Source organism: Tupaia chinensis, unplaced genomic scaffold (assembly GCF_000334495.1).
Source record: "Tupaia chinensis unplaced genomic scaffold, TupChi_1.0 Scaffold000384_1, whole genome shotgun sequence".
Lineage (NCBI taxonomy): Eukaryota > Metazoa > Chordata > Mammalia > Scandentia > Tupaiidae > Tupaia > Tupaia belangeri.
Window position 1 is genome coordinate 1,156,407 of NW_006159886.1, and position 15,347 is coordinate 1,171,753.

General features: G+C 43.3%; 1 protein-coding gene and 1 pseudogene across 1 annotated transcript in view; one reads left to right on the forward strand and one right to left on the reverse strand.

The window, feature by feature from the left end:
- TBC1D14 (TBC1 domain family member 14) overlaps nucleotides 1-15,347 on the reverse strand; it is a 127,217-nt gene that overhangs the window by 75,046 nt on the left and 36,824 nt on the right. The gene's annotated exons all lie outside the window — the stretch shown is intronic.
- LOC106735421 (ribosome biogenesis protein NSA2 homolog pseudogene) lies at nucleotides 14,459-15,237 on the forward strand (annotated as a pseudogene).

A 15,347-nucleotide genomic window follows, 5' to 3' on the forward strand; every position in this document is an offset into this window, starting at 1 on the left:
GGCCAGGGAGCACACAGAGCCCTTCAGCACTGTGACCCAAGGAATGCTGGACTCCTCTGTTCTGCACTCCCAGCAAAGTACCCTTCAGTGACAGGAATACATTCCTCTGTCCCATGGAGAAAAAGCACTCACTCTCCTGGCGTTCGGGAAAATCAGGGCTGGCCTCCACGCAGTCTGTGACTAAAGAGCAGACACAGACGCTGACAGACAAGCCTCTGACCTGCAGCTGAGTGAGTCACCCACCAGGGTGAACACAGAACACTGCCAAGTCTAGAGATTCCCTGACCCCAAGAAAGCCAGAGGGATAGGTGGCAAAAGGTACAGGGTTAAAGGCAACTTTTCACCTTATTCTCTCTTGCACTTTTAAAATTTTGAGTCATGCAACTGCATCACCTGTTGAAAAAGTGCATAAAAAAATAAAAAAAAGCTATTGCAAATCCAGGTATTTCTGCCATTAGGAAATGGAATGATGGACCAGCTGGTAGCACAGTGGTTAAGGCAGCTGGATCCCACATGGCCGACTGCTCGGTTTGAGTCCTAGGCCCTGTGGTTTGAAAAACACACAGGTCTTATACGCATGCCTGAAATTCTGAGAGGAGAATGGAGAACAGATTGCAGCATGACAACCTTCCCTGGGGAGTATTCTCTCACTCTCTCTCTCTCTCTCTCTCTCTCAAGAACAACTGCCCTATAGCAAATACAAAGGAAGGAAGGGAGGAAGGAAGAAAGAGGCCCAATTTTCTGCATGCCTGGCAATACAACTTGGCAAGTTGAGGCAGCTCCTGTTGTATTAGGTGGAAAGTGCTTTAATGAACAAAAAGCTAAAGGGAAAATAAAATGATTCAGTGATATACCACCAGTACAAAAAAATAAAGGCTTAGGGACCAATAGATGAAGTAATGGTTACGTCACTGGACTCCCATGTAGTAGACCATGGTTCAAGTCCCAGACAGGCGGCTTAAAACTCACACTGGGCAAGTGTGCACACGTGCCCAAGATCCCAAGAGAAGAATGGAGAAGGGATTGCCACGTGGCTTTCCTCCCTGAGGGGTGATTTCTCACTTTCTGTCTCTCTGTCTCTGTCTCTCCAGCAAGCGTACATGCCTATAGCAAAAATCTCTAAATAATAATAAATAATAAAGGCATTTTGGAAGAGAGAGGTGAAGACATTTATTTGATTGTATAAGTATAATCACTCATGTAAACACTGTACTTATTATAGCTCAAAAATGGGTCCTGACAAGATTACAGAGAAGAGGGCTAGTTGGGAGCTGCATCTTCACGTGGTTCACACTCACTCTCCAGTTCCTTGCTGAATGCCTGCCCACACTGCACTTCTAGAGGCCAAGCTTCCTAGAAGGTAAGAGGGGTAGCATGCTAGAAGCTGGGAGTAGGCCCCAGGCCTTCCTTCCCAAGCATGGAGGAAGGTCCGGCAGGGACTGAAGGAAAGGAAGGCACCAGGAGCAGAAACCGGTAACCACAAAGCGCCAGGGCAGGCAGAGCTGGGTCTGCACTGACTCACCCCTGGAACCAATGCTGAGCCTCATCTCCATCTCCCAGGATTAGATATGAAGGGTGAGGTAAGGCAGGCACCCAGTACCTACCCCAGCACCTGGCACTCACAAGTTCAATCAGCCACAATCACTTAGTGAGTGCCGACTGTGTCCAAGGCCCAGACGATAAAACGAACAGGTGAAGTAATAAGGCTGTCTGCCCCCAGCAAGTCCACCAACAAACTCGGTGAGGAGATGGGTGTAGGGATACCTTGAGAACCAAGATAAGGTATGTCCAGGCTTGAGGGGTGACAGAAAGGAGGTTGAGAATGTCCCAGAGGAGAGCATTAAAGAGACCATTCAACAAAGTGTGTGTGTGTGTGTGTGTGTGTGTGTGTGTGTGTGTGTGCAGGTAGGTGGGGAGCACCTGCATCACCTTATCCCATCACCCACCTCCTAGAACCACTAAAGCCAGGATGCTCACGGGACACAACCTACCCAGACCTAGCCACTAATAAGTATTCGAAGCATCTGAAAAGGTGACTGACAGGGCGACTGCAGGCCCAGGTTCTAACTGCAAGGCCATGCTAGGGGTCGGCAGCTGCCTACAGTAGCCACATGGACTGCAAATGTCTTACCCCAACCTGGCACTGTGCTCAATTACTGGATGGGATGGACCTAGAGCACAGTAAACAGTGTCCATCCTTGGGAGCTCAGAACACGGGATCAGGAGGGACCGGCAGGTGGCGCAGTGGTTAAATCACAGGATTCCCATGTGGTTGATCATGTTCAAGTCCTGGAAGCAACAGCTTGAAACTCACTCCAGGGCCTGTACGTACATGCCCAAAATCCCAAGGGGAGAAGAGATCGTGGGAGGGCCATCCACCTGCAGGGTGATTTCTCTTTCTGTCTCTCTCCTTCTCTCATATGTACCCTATAGCAAAAATCTCTCTCTCAAAAATAAATAAATAAATAAATAAAGGAAAGAAAGAACATGAGATCAGGAAAAGACTGGCCCACCCTAAAGGGCGACATGACACTTCTAGGCAGCAGTGTGAACCGACATCCTCAAATGGATTGAGATACTTTGACAAAGGGACAATAAAACCAGCCCATCAGGAACCAGCAGTTAGCGTAACGGCTATGTCGCTGGCCTCCCACGTAGTCGACCGCAGTTCACGTCCTGGACCCAGTGGCTTAAAACTCACGTCGGGTGCGTGTGCGTGCATGCCCAAGATCCCAAGAGCAGAATAGAGGAGAAGGGATTGCGGCATGACCATCCCCCCTAGGGGGTGATTTCTCGCTTTCTGTCTCTGTGTCTCTCTCTGTCTGTCTGGTGAGCGCACACGCCCTATAGCAAAAATCCCTCCAAAACACAAGAAAAAAAAACCCAGCCCATCAAAAATATAAAATAAAAGTTAAAAATAAGGCCAGCACAGGCCCAGCCATGAGGGTAAATGCTGCTGAGACACTGTGCTTCACAGGCTAAAACTACTTGGGAGACATGGGTTTGATTCCAGGTCCAACCTAAACTCTGGGTGTAGTGGCGTGCACCTATGGGCTCAGAAACCAGGAAGCCAGCACAGCCTGACCTTTTATTTTAAAGAGGTGTTTTTGCCAGAGAGACTAAGAGACAGAAAGCAAGAAATCACCCCTAGGGGGGCACGGCCACATCACAATCCCTTCTCTTCCATTCTCCTCTCAGGATTTTGGACACACACACACACACACGCACCCGATGTGAGTTTTAAGCTTCTGGATCCAGGAATCAAACCATGGTTGACCACGTGGGAGTCTAGCAACTATTATGCCATCTGCTGGCCCCCAGCCTGACTTTCTAAAACCAAAGACACAATCTCCTTCCAAAAATACAGCAAGAACTACCTCTACCACCAGTCCAAATTTCTTTCTCATGAATGGTTGAGGAGGAGATGCAAAGACCCAGAGAGGAAAGAAGCTGGAGACTTCAGTTGGGAAAAAGGCCCGGCTTAGTCAACAACTTGAGGAAGCTTGTGCCTACTGAGGGGATCTGCAGGCAAATGCAAGATGTGACCCTGATTCAATGCAGAGAGGAGAGGTATGAGGACAATTTCTGGAACAAAGACACGAAAGACCATTGCACAGCAAGGAGTCCTCATACTATCCTAGCGAGTTTCACTTTCATTTGGTCAAATATGTGTTGATCTAAATATTTAGTATTCATTCAAATATATTTTGACTCCATGTCAGGCTTTATTCTAGGCACAGGTCTCCTGCCCCATGGAATTTACAAATATCACCCTCCACTTCAGTGTGAGATTAGTGATCGTGCCCCAAGGAAAATGGCCTAGAAATTCCACAAGTTCCCAAGGCCACCCATCTGGGACGTAGATGGGGCCTCCCCAGTCAAGTTGGAGGACACGAGGAGTCTGCAGCCCACTAACTCTCGAATTTCCTCCCGATACACATAAAGAGCGGCTGGCTGCTGTCCGCAAGAGCAACATACAGCCAGCAGGGTGGAAAACAGTGCGGTGCTAAGAGGCTCCTACTCTACTCTCAAAAATTTCCTGCGGAAGGACAAGGCTGCAGAAGCGGGGAAGGGAGGTGAAAGATGGCAGAAAAGCAAAGACAACCAACGGGCCAGAGGAAACTCGTTTGCTATCCATCTCATTCCTATGGCCACCCTTGTTCCCGAATCACCTGCTCTTGGCAAACCCAGGGGTGAGACAGAACTGCGACCTCCGTGGGATGAAAGCCCCAAACCTGAACCTAGCAACATGCCTCATCATTCCCAACACATGCAGCTCAGGCACCTACCTGCAAGAGAAAAAGAAACAAGACAGGAGATAACCTTGAATCACCCGTCTCTGGCTGAGAAGCAAAGCTAGGAGGCCACATGGAGACCACCACTTTTCCAGCCCGCACCTACACAGAGATAGTAAGTCCCATCTTTGAGCCTCAAGTTCCTCATCTACACAATTACACTAACTTCTCTCTAAGGCCACTGTGAGAATTAAGTAGGTTAGTGCACACACATCACAGGCACTCACATGACAGCTCTGTGTGGGTGTGTGTCCCGGGTCACCAGTGGAGATGACACACCAGTAGCCTGTGTTTTCTGTCTACACAGTGGTTTGAATTATTTGTCAAACAATTTAAAAATCAAGAAATCACAAGGAAAAAAAGAGTTTCTGGCTTCTCTTGAAATATCAGAAGAGCTGGCCATCCTGGGCCCGCACTCCTACGAGACTGTACGTCAGCATTGAGCTGTGGCCTGTGGTTAGAGAAGCTGTTCTGTGTGCGCCCCTCCACGGCCTGTACTTCAGTACATATGCCGCTTCATCATCGGTTTGTGGCAAAGATCCAAATTTTGGGGGGCCTAAAAGCTTGTAAATTTGGGAAATCTTCTTTTTCAAAAATTATGAATACATTTTAGGTACCAGTGAGGTGACCTAAAGGGTAAGTGTCAGGGGCCGCCAGGTGGCGTGGTGGTTATAGGTGCTGGATTCCCACATGGTCAACTATGGTTCAAGTCCTGGACCTGGCAGCTTGCTTTCTCACTTTGCCTTTTTCACTCTCTGTCTCTGTCTGGTCAAATTAAAAAATAATAACAAATGGAAATAAATAATTCTTTTTTTTTTTTAAGGTTAAGTGTCAATGACGTCACAAATCCAACTCTGTCTCTCTGGCATGTGACACCTCGGACATGTCAGCAGCTGTCTTTGTATGCTCACTGGTAATGAAACTCAGCAAGAACTTGGATCTAAAGTTCCTTCCCTCTTACTGTTAGACAAGAGACTGTGTAGACAAGGGAATGAGATTCTTTTTTTCTTAGGTGTTATGAGGAGGGTTGTTACTTTTGTACTCCATTAATTTAACTTTTGGAAAGTTCCTGAAGTCAAAAGGTGATTTCAGAAGCAGTTTTTAATGCCTGCTAACAAAATACTATGCAGGGGGACCAGCAGATGATGTAATGGTTCCGTCACTGGACTCCCACATGGTCGATCGCAGTTCAAATCCTGGACCCAGCAACTTAAAACTCACGCCTGGCGCATGTGCATGCATGTCCAACATCCTGAAAGGAGAATGAAGGAGAAGGGATTGCAGTGTGGCCATTCCCCCTGGCGGTTATTTCTCGCTTTCTGTGTCTCTGTCTCTGTCTCCCTGGTGAGCACACGCATCCTATAGCAAAACTCTCTCTTGCTTAACAACAACGACAACAGCAAAAATAGAGCCCTGCATCTGGGATCTCTGCTACAAGTAGTTTTCAAAGTGCTTGCCCTAGAGCAAGTGCTTATAGATAATGCCATGGATGGTATCAACTTTTTATTTGATTAGTCTCCGTCATCAGAATGCAAAGTTCATAAGGGTGAATACTGTCTCTTCCATTTATTGCAAGGTCTATAGCACCTACAACAGTCCCTGTCACAGAGAAAAGATTCAAATTCATAGAATAAAAGGTTTTTCCAAGGAATTTTTATAAAAACTACATGACAATTACTACACACTTAAAATAGAAGAAGTTAAAACTGAAAGAGGTTAGAGAGCCCTGCCCAGAGACACCAGCTAAGTGCGCTTGGTCTTAAGTGTCCAAGCCCTGGAAGAGGAAGGCAGAGGACAGGCAGACTGAAAGGATGCAATCCTCAACCCAGTGGAGCAGGTTCCACAAGCCAGACACTCATCAAGAGTTTCTCAAAGCTTCTGAGAGTCTTGAGAAATAAACCTCAAAGCCCTCCCTCCAGACACTGTATGTTAGAACTCCTGTTGGTAATTCAATAATTAACGCTTCTATTCTTTCCCCCTTTGTCTTATTAACAGAAACTGTTAGCAATCTCTGATTCCAATGCAATCCCAAACTGGCTGAAATGCATAGTGCACAGTTGCCATGAGAACAGCCCTGCCCAGGAAGTACTGTCACCATTTCCTGACCCACAGTTACCTGTCACAGGTCATCGTGCCTACTACTGCACCAGGCTCTTCACATATTTTAGGTACTCCTCCCAAAAAACTCTGAAGAAAGGTATTGCAGCTGCCATTATATACACGGGATACTGAGCTTAGCAAGGTTAGAGATGTCTAAAAAGATCTCTAAAAGGTAGTACTCATCTGGAGGAGAGAAGGAAACTTTCTCAATGATTCCTCTAAAGCCTTTTTCCTAGGTATATTTTCCAGATCCTCACCCCTCAAGACTGACATACGCCACTGCCATGTATGTTTACAATGGGCCAGCCCCTTCAACTGCCCCAGAGATGTGAAAAACAAAGGCACATTCTTCAAAGCAAACCACCACAAAATTCCACACCACCCACAAGAAATATGAAGTGAATAAGAAAGACACCTAACTTTAATCACTGTGCTCAATCGCTGTGTTAAAAATCCCTAGGTCCACATAGAACTAAAACTATCCAAGTGCTAGAAATAGTTGGAGCCTCTCCTTCCTTCAGAAAATGTTACCCAGGTAGCAACTGAGGCTAAAAACAGGACATTCGAGTCAAGGGAGTACAGTGGCCATTATGGACACATGTAAACACTCACCCTGGGAGCTGCTGTCACAGACCCTCACTGCATCCACAAGATCACACCCACTTTACACCGAGGTAGCCAAGAAATAACTGCCCAATCGTATGAAAACCTACAGAAATGGGAAAGACCCCAATCTAGTCAAGTCTCCAGTTATAAAAGCAAAAAAGATGGCAACCACAAACCTGTCTAAGAACAGAAGTGCAGGGGACACAGCCATCGCGTCACTGTGAGCACACAGCTTTGAAAGGCCAGCTGCAGCAGCCCTGACTCTCCTCACGCCACATTCCTGGTAAGCCGGAGCCACAGGTCCAGGGAAGCACCATGGGTGCCCTTCTGAGCCTGCTCCTCACGGCTGGAAGGTGAAGGCAGGCTGCCCTACCGGGCTGGAAAGGCAAGGCTGAGAGGGCAGGCGGGGGCGGGCAGGGCTGATCCTCACTAGTCACAGGGAGGGAGGAGTACGGGCAAAGTCTGGGAGCGAAGCCCGGGACATAGTTCGGAGCACTCACCGCCAGGCCTTGATAGGGCAGGCTAACTAGTCACGAAGACCACGGGCACTTCTGACCTGGGCAGGACAGCATCCGATGTCAACAATGCTGCCCACACGAGACTCCCCCAGAGTCTGTTGTAAGCCAGGCATTCCGTGTTGTGAAGTGGTTAGGCATGTAGGTGGGTCACGAACCCGGTCATGTGAATCTACCCAGATACAGTGGTTCCCCGCCATCCAGTTCCACTTTCTGCTCTCTCAGTTTCTGCAGTACAGTACAATCAGACATTTTGAGAGACCACATTTACATCACTTTTAACACAGTATATTGTTATAACTGTTCTTTATTTTTCTTAATGCCACAGGACACGTGTACACCAGAGAGAGATGGAGAGAGAGAGAGCAGGTACGACCCCCTGCCCCAGTAGGGCACAGTCACACAGCAATCCCTGCCCTCCGTTCCTCCTTCCTGTCAGGATCCTGGGCATGTTCATGTGTCCAGTATATATTTTTAAACTGCCCCAGGTTTTGAATCACAGTCAATCACATGGGATCCAGCTCCCTCCACACAGTGCTTAACCACTGTGCTACAGGGCCAGCCCCTTTAACTGTCCTATTTATTATTAGGTATTGTTAATTTCTTACCATACCCAATTTATAAATTAAATCTTATCACAGATATGTATGTACAGGAATAAATATGTCAGTACTACACATGGTTTCAGTCATCCATTGGGGATCTTGGAACATATCTCCCAAGGATAAGGAAAGATTGCTATGTCTACATTAGAACTCTTCCTCCTCCACAACTTCAAATACTGTTTACAAAATAAAGAAAAATGGAGGGCCAGCAGGTGGAGTGGTGGTTGGGACCCACATGATGGAGCACGGTTCCAGTCCCAGAACTAGTGGCTTGCTTTTTCGCTTTCCCTCTCTCTGTGCCTCTCTCTGGTCAAATTAAAATAAATGAAAGAATAAATAAAATTAAGTAGTTCTTTTTAAAAAAGAAAAACAGATCTAAGTAACAATCTTGAGTTCAACAAAGCCACTCTATCTTAAACCTACAAGCAGTTACTACAGGTTGGCTTCCTTTGGAGCCGACATTATTCAGTCGCATGTCAACAATCAGTCCCTGGTAAAATACTCTTCCTCCTCCCACGCTGGCCAGAGTCCTCTTTCTAATAGTCAGCTCCATCTCGCTTACAAAAGAAACCATCTGTCTATGTTTATATATTTGCAACTGCACCAAAAATGTCTACCAGGAGGCACATCTGTGGGAAGAGGAGCACAGGGGGTAATTTTACTTTTACTTTACAAATTTCTGTATCACTAAAATAGGAAAAAAAAAAAAAAAAAAAAAAAAAAAACGAGAACAGGCTACTTTTGAAATGGAAAAAAAATTTTTTTTAAATCAAACAATCAAGTTTGAGAGTCAACCTGGCACGGCGGTCGTGAGCACTGGTCCGAGCCAGGCCCTGGGAGCTAGAGGACAAAACGGACAAAATCCCTGCCCCGGGTAGGATGTCTGAGGAAGGGAGGGAGTCAACTAGCAATATACTCCAGTGCTGTGGTTCTCAAAGTGAGAACTGCCTAGAAACTGACTAGGAACACATTGTGGACCCTCCTCCAGTCCTACTGTATCAGAAACTGGAGGGGAGCATGCCCGCAATCTCTGCCTTCGTGAGCCCTCCAGGTGGCTCGGGTGCTCGCTCAAGCTTGAGAAGCACCGTTCTGACTATACTTACACACTTCCTATGCTTATTCCTGCTCTCCTCCCTAAGACTTCTCATCAGATCCTCCCTCTGTGAGGAGTGAAGCCTACGTGTCTTGGTCTAGCACATCAGCAGCTCGGAGTGAGGCCCAGAGTAATCATTCCATAAAGGGGCTACAACAGCAAGGGGGTACTAGCCAAAGCGCCCCATTTCTGCTCCTTCTGCATCATCACCAATCTCCTTCCCAGGATACTTGGTGTTCTTTGACAATATAGACTCTTGAGTTGCATGTTTCTCCATCTCTCCAAACTCTTCCTCAACTTTCAGTAGTCACATTATATATTTCTCTATACCTTAACAAAAAAGGTGTTTTTTAAGTTTATAATTTAAAAACTCACAAAGAAAACTCAAGGTGAGACCTTCCAAACATTTAAGAAAGAAAATACACACTCTTTTTAACTAGTTCTCCCCACTTCCCCAACTCTACCATCACCATGACCGGAAATGTCTTAGATCATTATTAGGCCATTTAATAAATACAGTTATTGAAATCATTTACTGAAAAAAAAAAAAAAAAAAAAAAAGTCAACCAGGATTCTCTGGTATCTTCTGAAGACCACTTGACATGAATTTTGTTGGGGGAGAGAGGAATATAAATTCATTTTTTAAAATTCCTCTATGAAGGGTTTTTCTCCTTTAATTCACATATAATAAAACTGACCTTTTCTGCGTACAGTTCTATGAGTTTTAACATACAAGTTGGTTCATTTAACTACTAGAGGAAAATCTTATAGAAACTCTTTGAGACAACAGAAAGAACACTCCCACATTTTATAAGGCCAGTATAACCATGATATCACAACTAGAAGGAAAATTATAGCCCATACGCTTATGAATGCAGACCGAAAAGTCCTAAACGGAGCCAGCAGGTGGCATGTGATTAACGTGCTGTACACCCACATGGCTAACCACCATGGACCTGGCAAGTTCAAGTCCTGGACTGGCAGCTTGTTTTCTCACTTTCTCTCTCTCTCTCCCTACTCCTGGACTGGCAGCTTGTTTTCTCACTCTCTCCCTCCCTCTCTCTCTTAGATGAGCACATGTGTCCTATAGCAAATTAAATAATAATAATTTTAAAATAAAAATATTTTTAAAAAAGAAAAGTCCTAAACAAAATATTAGCAAATCAAACCAACAATAAACGTAAAGTATTATGAACGAGTTGAGATTATTCTAAGAATCCGAAGTTAGCAGTAGAAAAATCATTATTCACCAAATAAACAAAGGAGAAAACACATATAACTATCAATGGATGCAGAAGAGAAAGCATTTGATAAGATGCAAAAGAGAGTCAAGATGTCAAAGAAAAAAATTTCAACTAGAAATAAGGGAATTTCCTTAATTTGACAAAAGGTCAGATTAACAGTTTCTGAAATCAATCAGTTGATTTATCAATTAATCAACTATCTGATAAGAGACATCTTACAGTAAATATCACACTTAATAAGGAAATAAGGAAATAAGGAAAGCTCTCCCAGAGCCCAGGATCCAGCACTCTTCAGTTCAACCATATGTGGGAGTGCCTAGCCATGCAATATGGCAAGAAAACAAAATGAAAGGTATAAGATCAGAAGGAAGCAAACTTCACCGACAGCATGATTTCCTACACAGAAAATCTAAAAAGGTTTACAGATAACCAGAATAACTGAATTTAGCAAGATGACAGGATTCAAGACCTATACATAAAAACTAACTTCATTTCCAACAAATACTATCCAAGAAGTCAAACCTTAATTTCTTGACATTAATAGAGTAAAAATAATATCTTGAAATAAACTTAATGAAAGAAAAACAAGAGCTTTACATTAAAAACAAAAACAAACAAACAAAAAAACCTGTACCACATTGTGGAGAAATTCAAGAAAACCTAAATAAAAGGGAAGGGCATAACGTATTCACAAATCAGAACTTTTCATATAATAAAAATTCATCTGTAAATTCAATGCAATACAAAACAAAACCCTAGCAGGGTGGTGCTTTTTTGTTTGTTTTTGTAGAAACTGCCAACCTGATCTAAAATTTAAGTGGAAATGAAAAGAACCAACAATAGCCAAGGCAATGTCAAAAAAAAAAAAAAAAAAAAAGGAAGACTTACACTATCAGCTATCAAAATCTATTACATAGCTGTAGTAATTTTTTTCTATCTCCCACCCTAATCCTTCTATATTTTTTAATTTATTTTTTTATTTAGCTGTAGTAATTTTTTAAATATTACTGCAATTAGTGATATTACAAAAGGATAACTAGAACAATATGATACATATTATCAGCTGATTTACTTCAGCTTAATAATAACACAATCCTCAGACCAGCTACCTGATTTATTTCAGAAGTCCAGAGGTACAGATGACTTTACGTCAAATAAACCCTGACTCCTCACGTCATAGATTAAATTCACTCCAGCTGGATAGTGGATCTAGGGGATAATGACAAAACAAAGTTTTTCCAGAGATAACATAAACAGGGCACAAGGAAGCACTAACTAGAAAAAGAAAATATTTGTAAGTTAAAATGAATTATAATTAAGCAGCTCTGGGGGTCAGCAAGTGACATGATGTTGAGGCACTAGACTCCCACATGGCTGATGGTGGTTCAAGTCCCAGACCTGTCAGTTTGAAAAGCACACCAGGAACATGTGCATGCATGCCCCAAATCCTAGGAGAAGACTGGCAGGGAAAGGACTGTGGCACGGCCAACTGACCTGGGAGTGATTTCTCACTTTTTCTCTCAGTGTCCGTCTCTCTCCAGCAAGTGCAGGCGCTCTATGGCAAAAACTTAAAAAAAAAAAAAAAAAAAAAAAAAAAGATAAAGAAAAGAAAGAAAAATGAAATTTTATTCATTTTAAAAAACAAAACATATTAAGAGAATGAAAAGGTAAGCCATGCTATGGAAGAAGGTACTTGCAATACACATATCTGACAAAAGACTCTTAACCTGAATGTATATAGTACACTAAAAATCAATTAAAAAAAACCCCAACGAGGCACTTCACAAAAGAAGATTCCAAATGGTCAGTAAGATATGAAAAGGCACATATCATTAGTGAGCAGGAAAATATAAGATATCAAGATACCCCTATCCTGTCATCAGAAAGGCAAAAAGAAAAATAAGATGACAATACAGACTTTCGGAAAAGAGATCCAGAATCCCTATACATTGCAGAGCAATCCGAATCCCTGTACATTGCTAGTGGAAGTGTAAACTGGTACCACCACATGGGAAAACCATGTACTAAATGGGGAAACATTTACTAAAGCAAACTCAGTAATTCAGCCCTCGATGCATGTGCACCAAAGCACAGGCGTAAGATTATGATGATCAGCACTATCCCGAACTGTCAGAAACTGAACAAGTCACACATTCGTCCATAGAACAGTTAGTGGTACATTCAAACAAGTGGGAACTATATAGAATGGGAGGGAGAAAAGAATACCGCTGCTGTGCAAATACAGCCAGGAGGAATCTCAGCCAAAGTTGAGCAAAGTAGTCAGACAAAAGAATATATGTTGTATACTCCCATTTATCTAAAGTTCAAAAAAAGGCAAAACTAACCTACGCTGACACAAGTTAGACCACCAGTGACCCTTGGAGAGTGGGTCCTGAAGGAGACTTCTGGGGGTACTGCTAACTGTGTCGATCTGGGTGGAAGTACGTGGGTGTGTTCACATTACGCACTTAAGATCTTTACACTTTATTATACTTTAAACTTCAATAAACCTGAACTTGGCTCAAGCCACACTCTTCTGTAGCCTTTCCAGACTGATGTGCACCTCCCCCCCAAAACAGTTCCACTTCTGTGTTCCCAAAGCACATTTACATTCAACTCTGATAGAGATCCGAGTATACCGTATTTGTTATTTACACATCACCTCCTACTGTATTCCGAAGTGGTCTCTGTAACCCCAAGATCTGGCAAAACATCTCCTGGATAGTACTATCAACACATTAACAGGTAACTCATTAACTAACCCTGAAATGACTCCACAGAAAAGTCATTGAGTCCATAACTTTTGTGTTCTCCCAGACGACTCAACCTCCTTGAAATCTCCTTCAAGTATTCTCTGATATTTAAATACAAGAAGGAAAAATTTTAATAGGGATCCACTCTCTAACATCAGCTTAGATATTTTTCAAGGGGCAAGAGAACACAGAACAAAAATGCCAGATTAATTTAGTTACCGTACTAAAGGAACAAATACTTATTTGCTTTTCATTTCCAAGTGAATACTAAATCCAAAACTGCTGGTTAACAGTCTGTAAGCACCACAAACCGTGAGTGGTCTGGGCATCGTAACCACCTGTCAGGGCACGTAGCTGCTGTTAAAGAAACCTTAAGGAGTAAGACCTGACCTAAGGTGGAAAGGGGATACACGGGATTTAGGCTAGGGCAGATCATTGCTCAGATCCCAGCTTCCCAACAAGATGCCTGACTTTGGGCAAGAAATGGACCTTCCTAGCCTGGCCTGTTTCCTCATCTGTAGAATGGAGGAAGACACAACCACTCAGTTACCACAGTTTGTGTCTATTACTGAGGGCGGTTTATTCATTATACTGGGTCAGGCATCTCATCTCATTGAATCCTAATTGTTTTCACATAATTTTTTTTTTTTCACTCAACAAACACATGCTGAGAACCTACTTTGTCCTCGGTACTGTGCCAAGTACTGGGAATAGAATGGCAGGCCACCGGAAATACAGATCTCATATCCAACAGGTTTATGACTTACTTTGTTTTAAAAATAAGGAAATTCAGGGATATGTCCTTGTCTAAGGCCATGTAGTAATCGGAAAAGTCTAGATTTGGACTTAATTCTGAATACTTATACTGGTGCTCTCAATTCTGGCTCAATGTTAGAAGCATCTAGGGAAAGCTTTTTGCTTTTTGTTTGTTTGTTTAATCCTGATGTACGAATCTCATCCACACCAGTTAAAGTCAATCTCCGGGGCTGGCAGGTGGTGTGGGGGTTAAAGACGCTGGACTCCCACACAGCCTACTGCAGCTTGCTTTCTCGGCTTGCTTTCTCCCATTCCCTTTCTCTCTCTCTGGCTCTCTCTGGTCAAATTTTAAAATAATAGTTACGAATGGAATTAAATAAATAATTAAAAAAAAAATACATAGAGTCACCGCTTATTGGCCTCTGAGGCCTGAAAGCTGACAACTTCTTTGCATCCAGGAGGCTGCTCCCAGCAACTCTGAAGCCCTCACCATGCCAGAAAACGAATATGTTAAATTACATCATAAACGCTATGGATACCGTTTGGATTACCATGAGAAAAAGAGAAAGAAGGAAAGTCAGTGGTGAGGCTCATGAACATTCAAAGAAGGCAAAAGAGATGACAGGTCTGAAGGCTAAGCTCTATCGTAAACAGTGCCACGCTGAGAAAATACAAATGAAAAAGACCATCAAGATGCATGAAAAGAGGAACACCAAACAGAAGAATGATGAAAAGACTCCACAAGGAGCAGCACCTGCCTATCTGTTGGACAGAGAAGGAAGGTCCTGAGCTAAAGCACTTTCCAATACGATTAAACAAAAACAGAAAGAGAAAGTGGGAACATGGGAAGTCCCTCTACCCAAAGTTCGAACCCAGGGAGAAACAGAAGTATTAAAAGTTATTCGAACAGGAAAGAGAAAGAAGACATGGAAGAGGATGGCTATAAAAGTCTGCTTTGCTGGAGATGGATTTCCTAGAAAACCACCTAAATATGAAAGCTTCACTAGGCCAATGGGCTTACATTTCAAGAAAGTCCATGAAACACATCTTGAACTAAAAGCCGCCTTTTGCCTGCCAGTACTTGGTGTAAAGAAGAATCCCTCATCCCCACTATATAAACTTGGGGTGTTATCAAGGTACTGAACTGAGGTGAACGTGAGTGAGGTGGGCTTTGTGACACAAGGAGGCGAGGTTATTTGGGGGAAATATGCCCAAGTTACCAACAATCCTGAAAAATGATGGCTGTATAAATGCTGTCTTACTGGTCTGATAGCAGTTGCATACAAGTAACTCTTGGTAATTTTTGAAGATACACCAATCTGGAGAGTTTTTTTGGAGAGGTTTTTTTTTTTTTTTTTTTTTTTTTTTTGTTATAGCGCG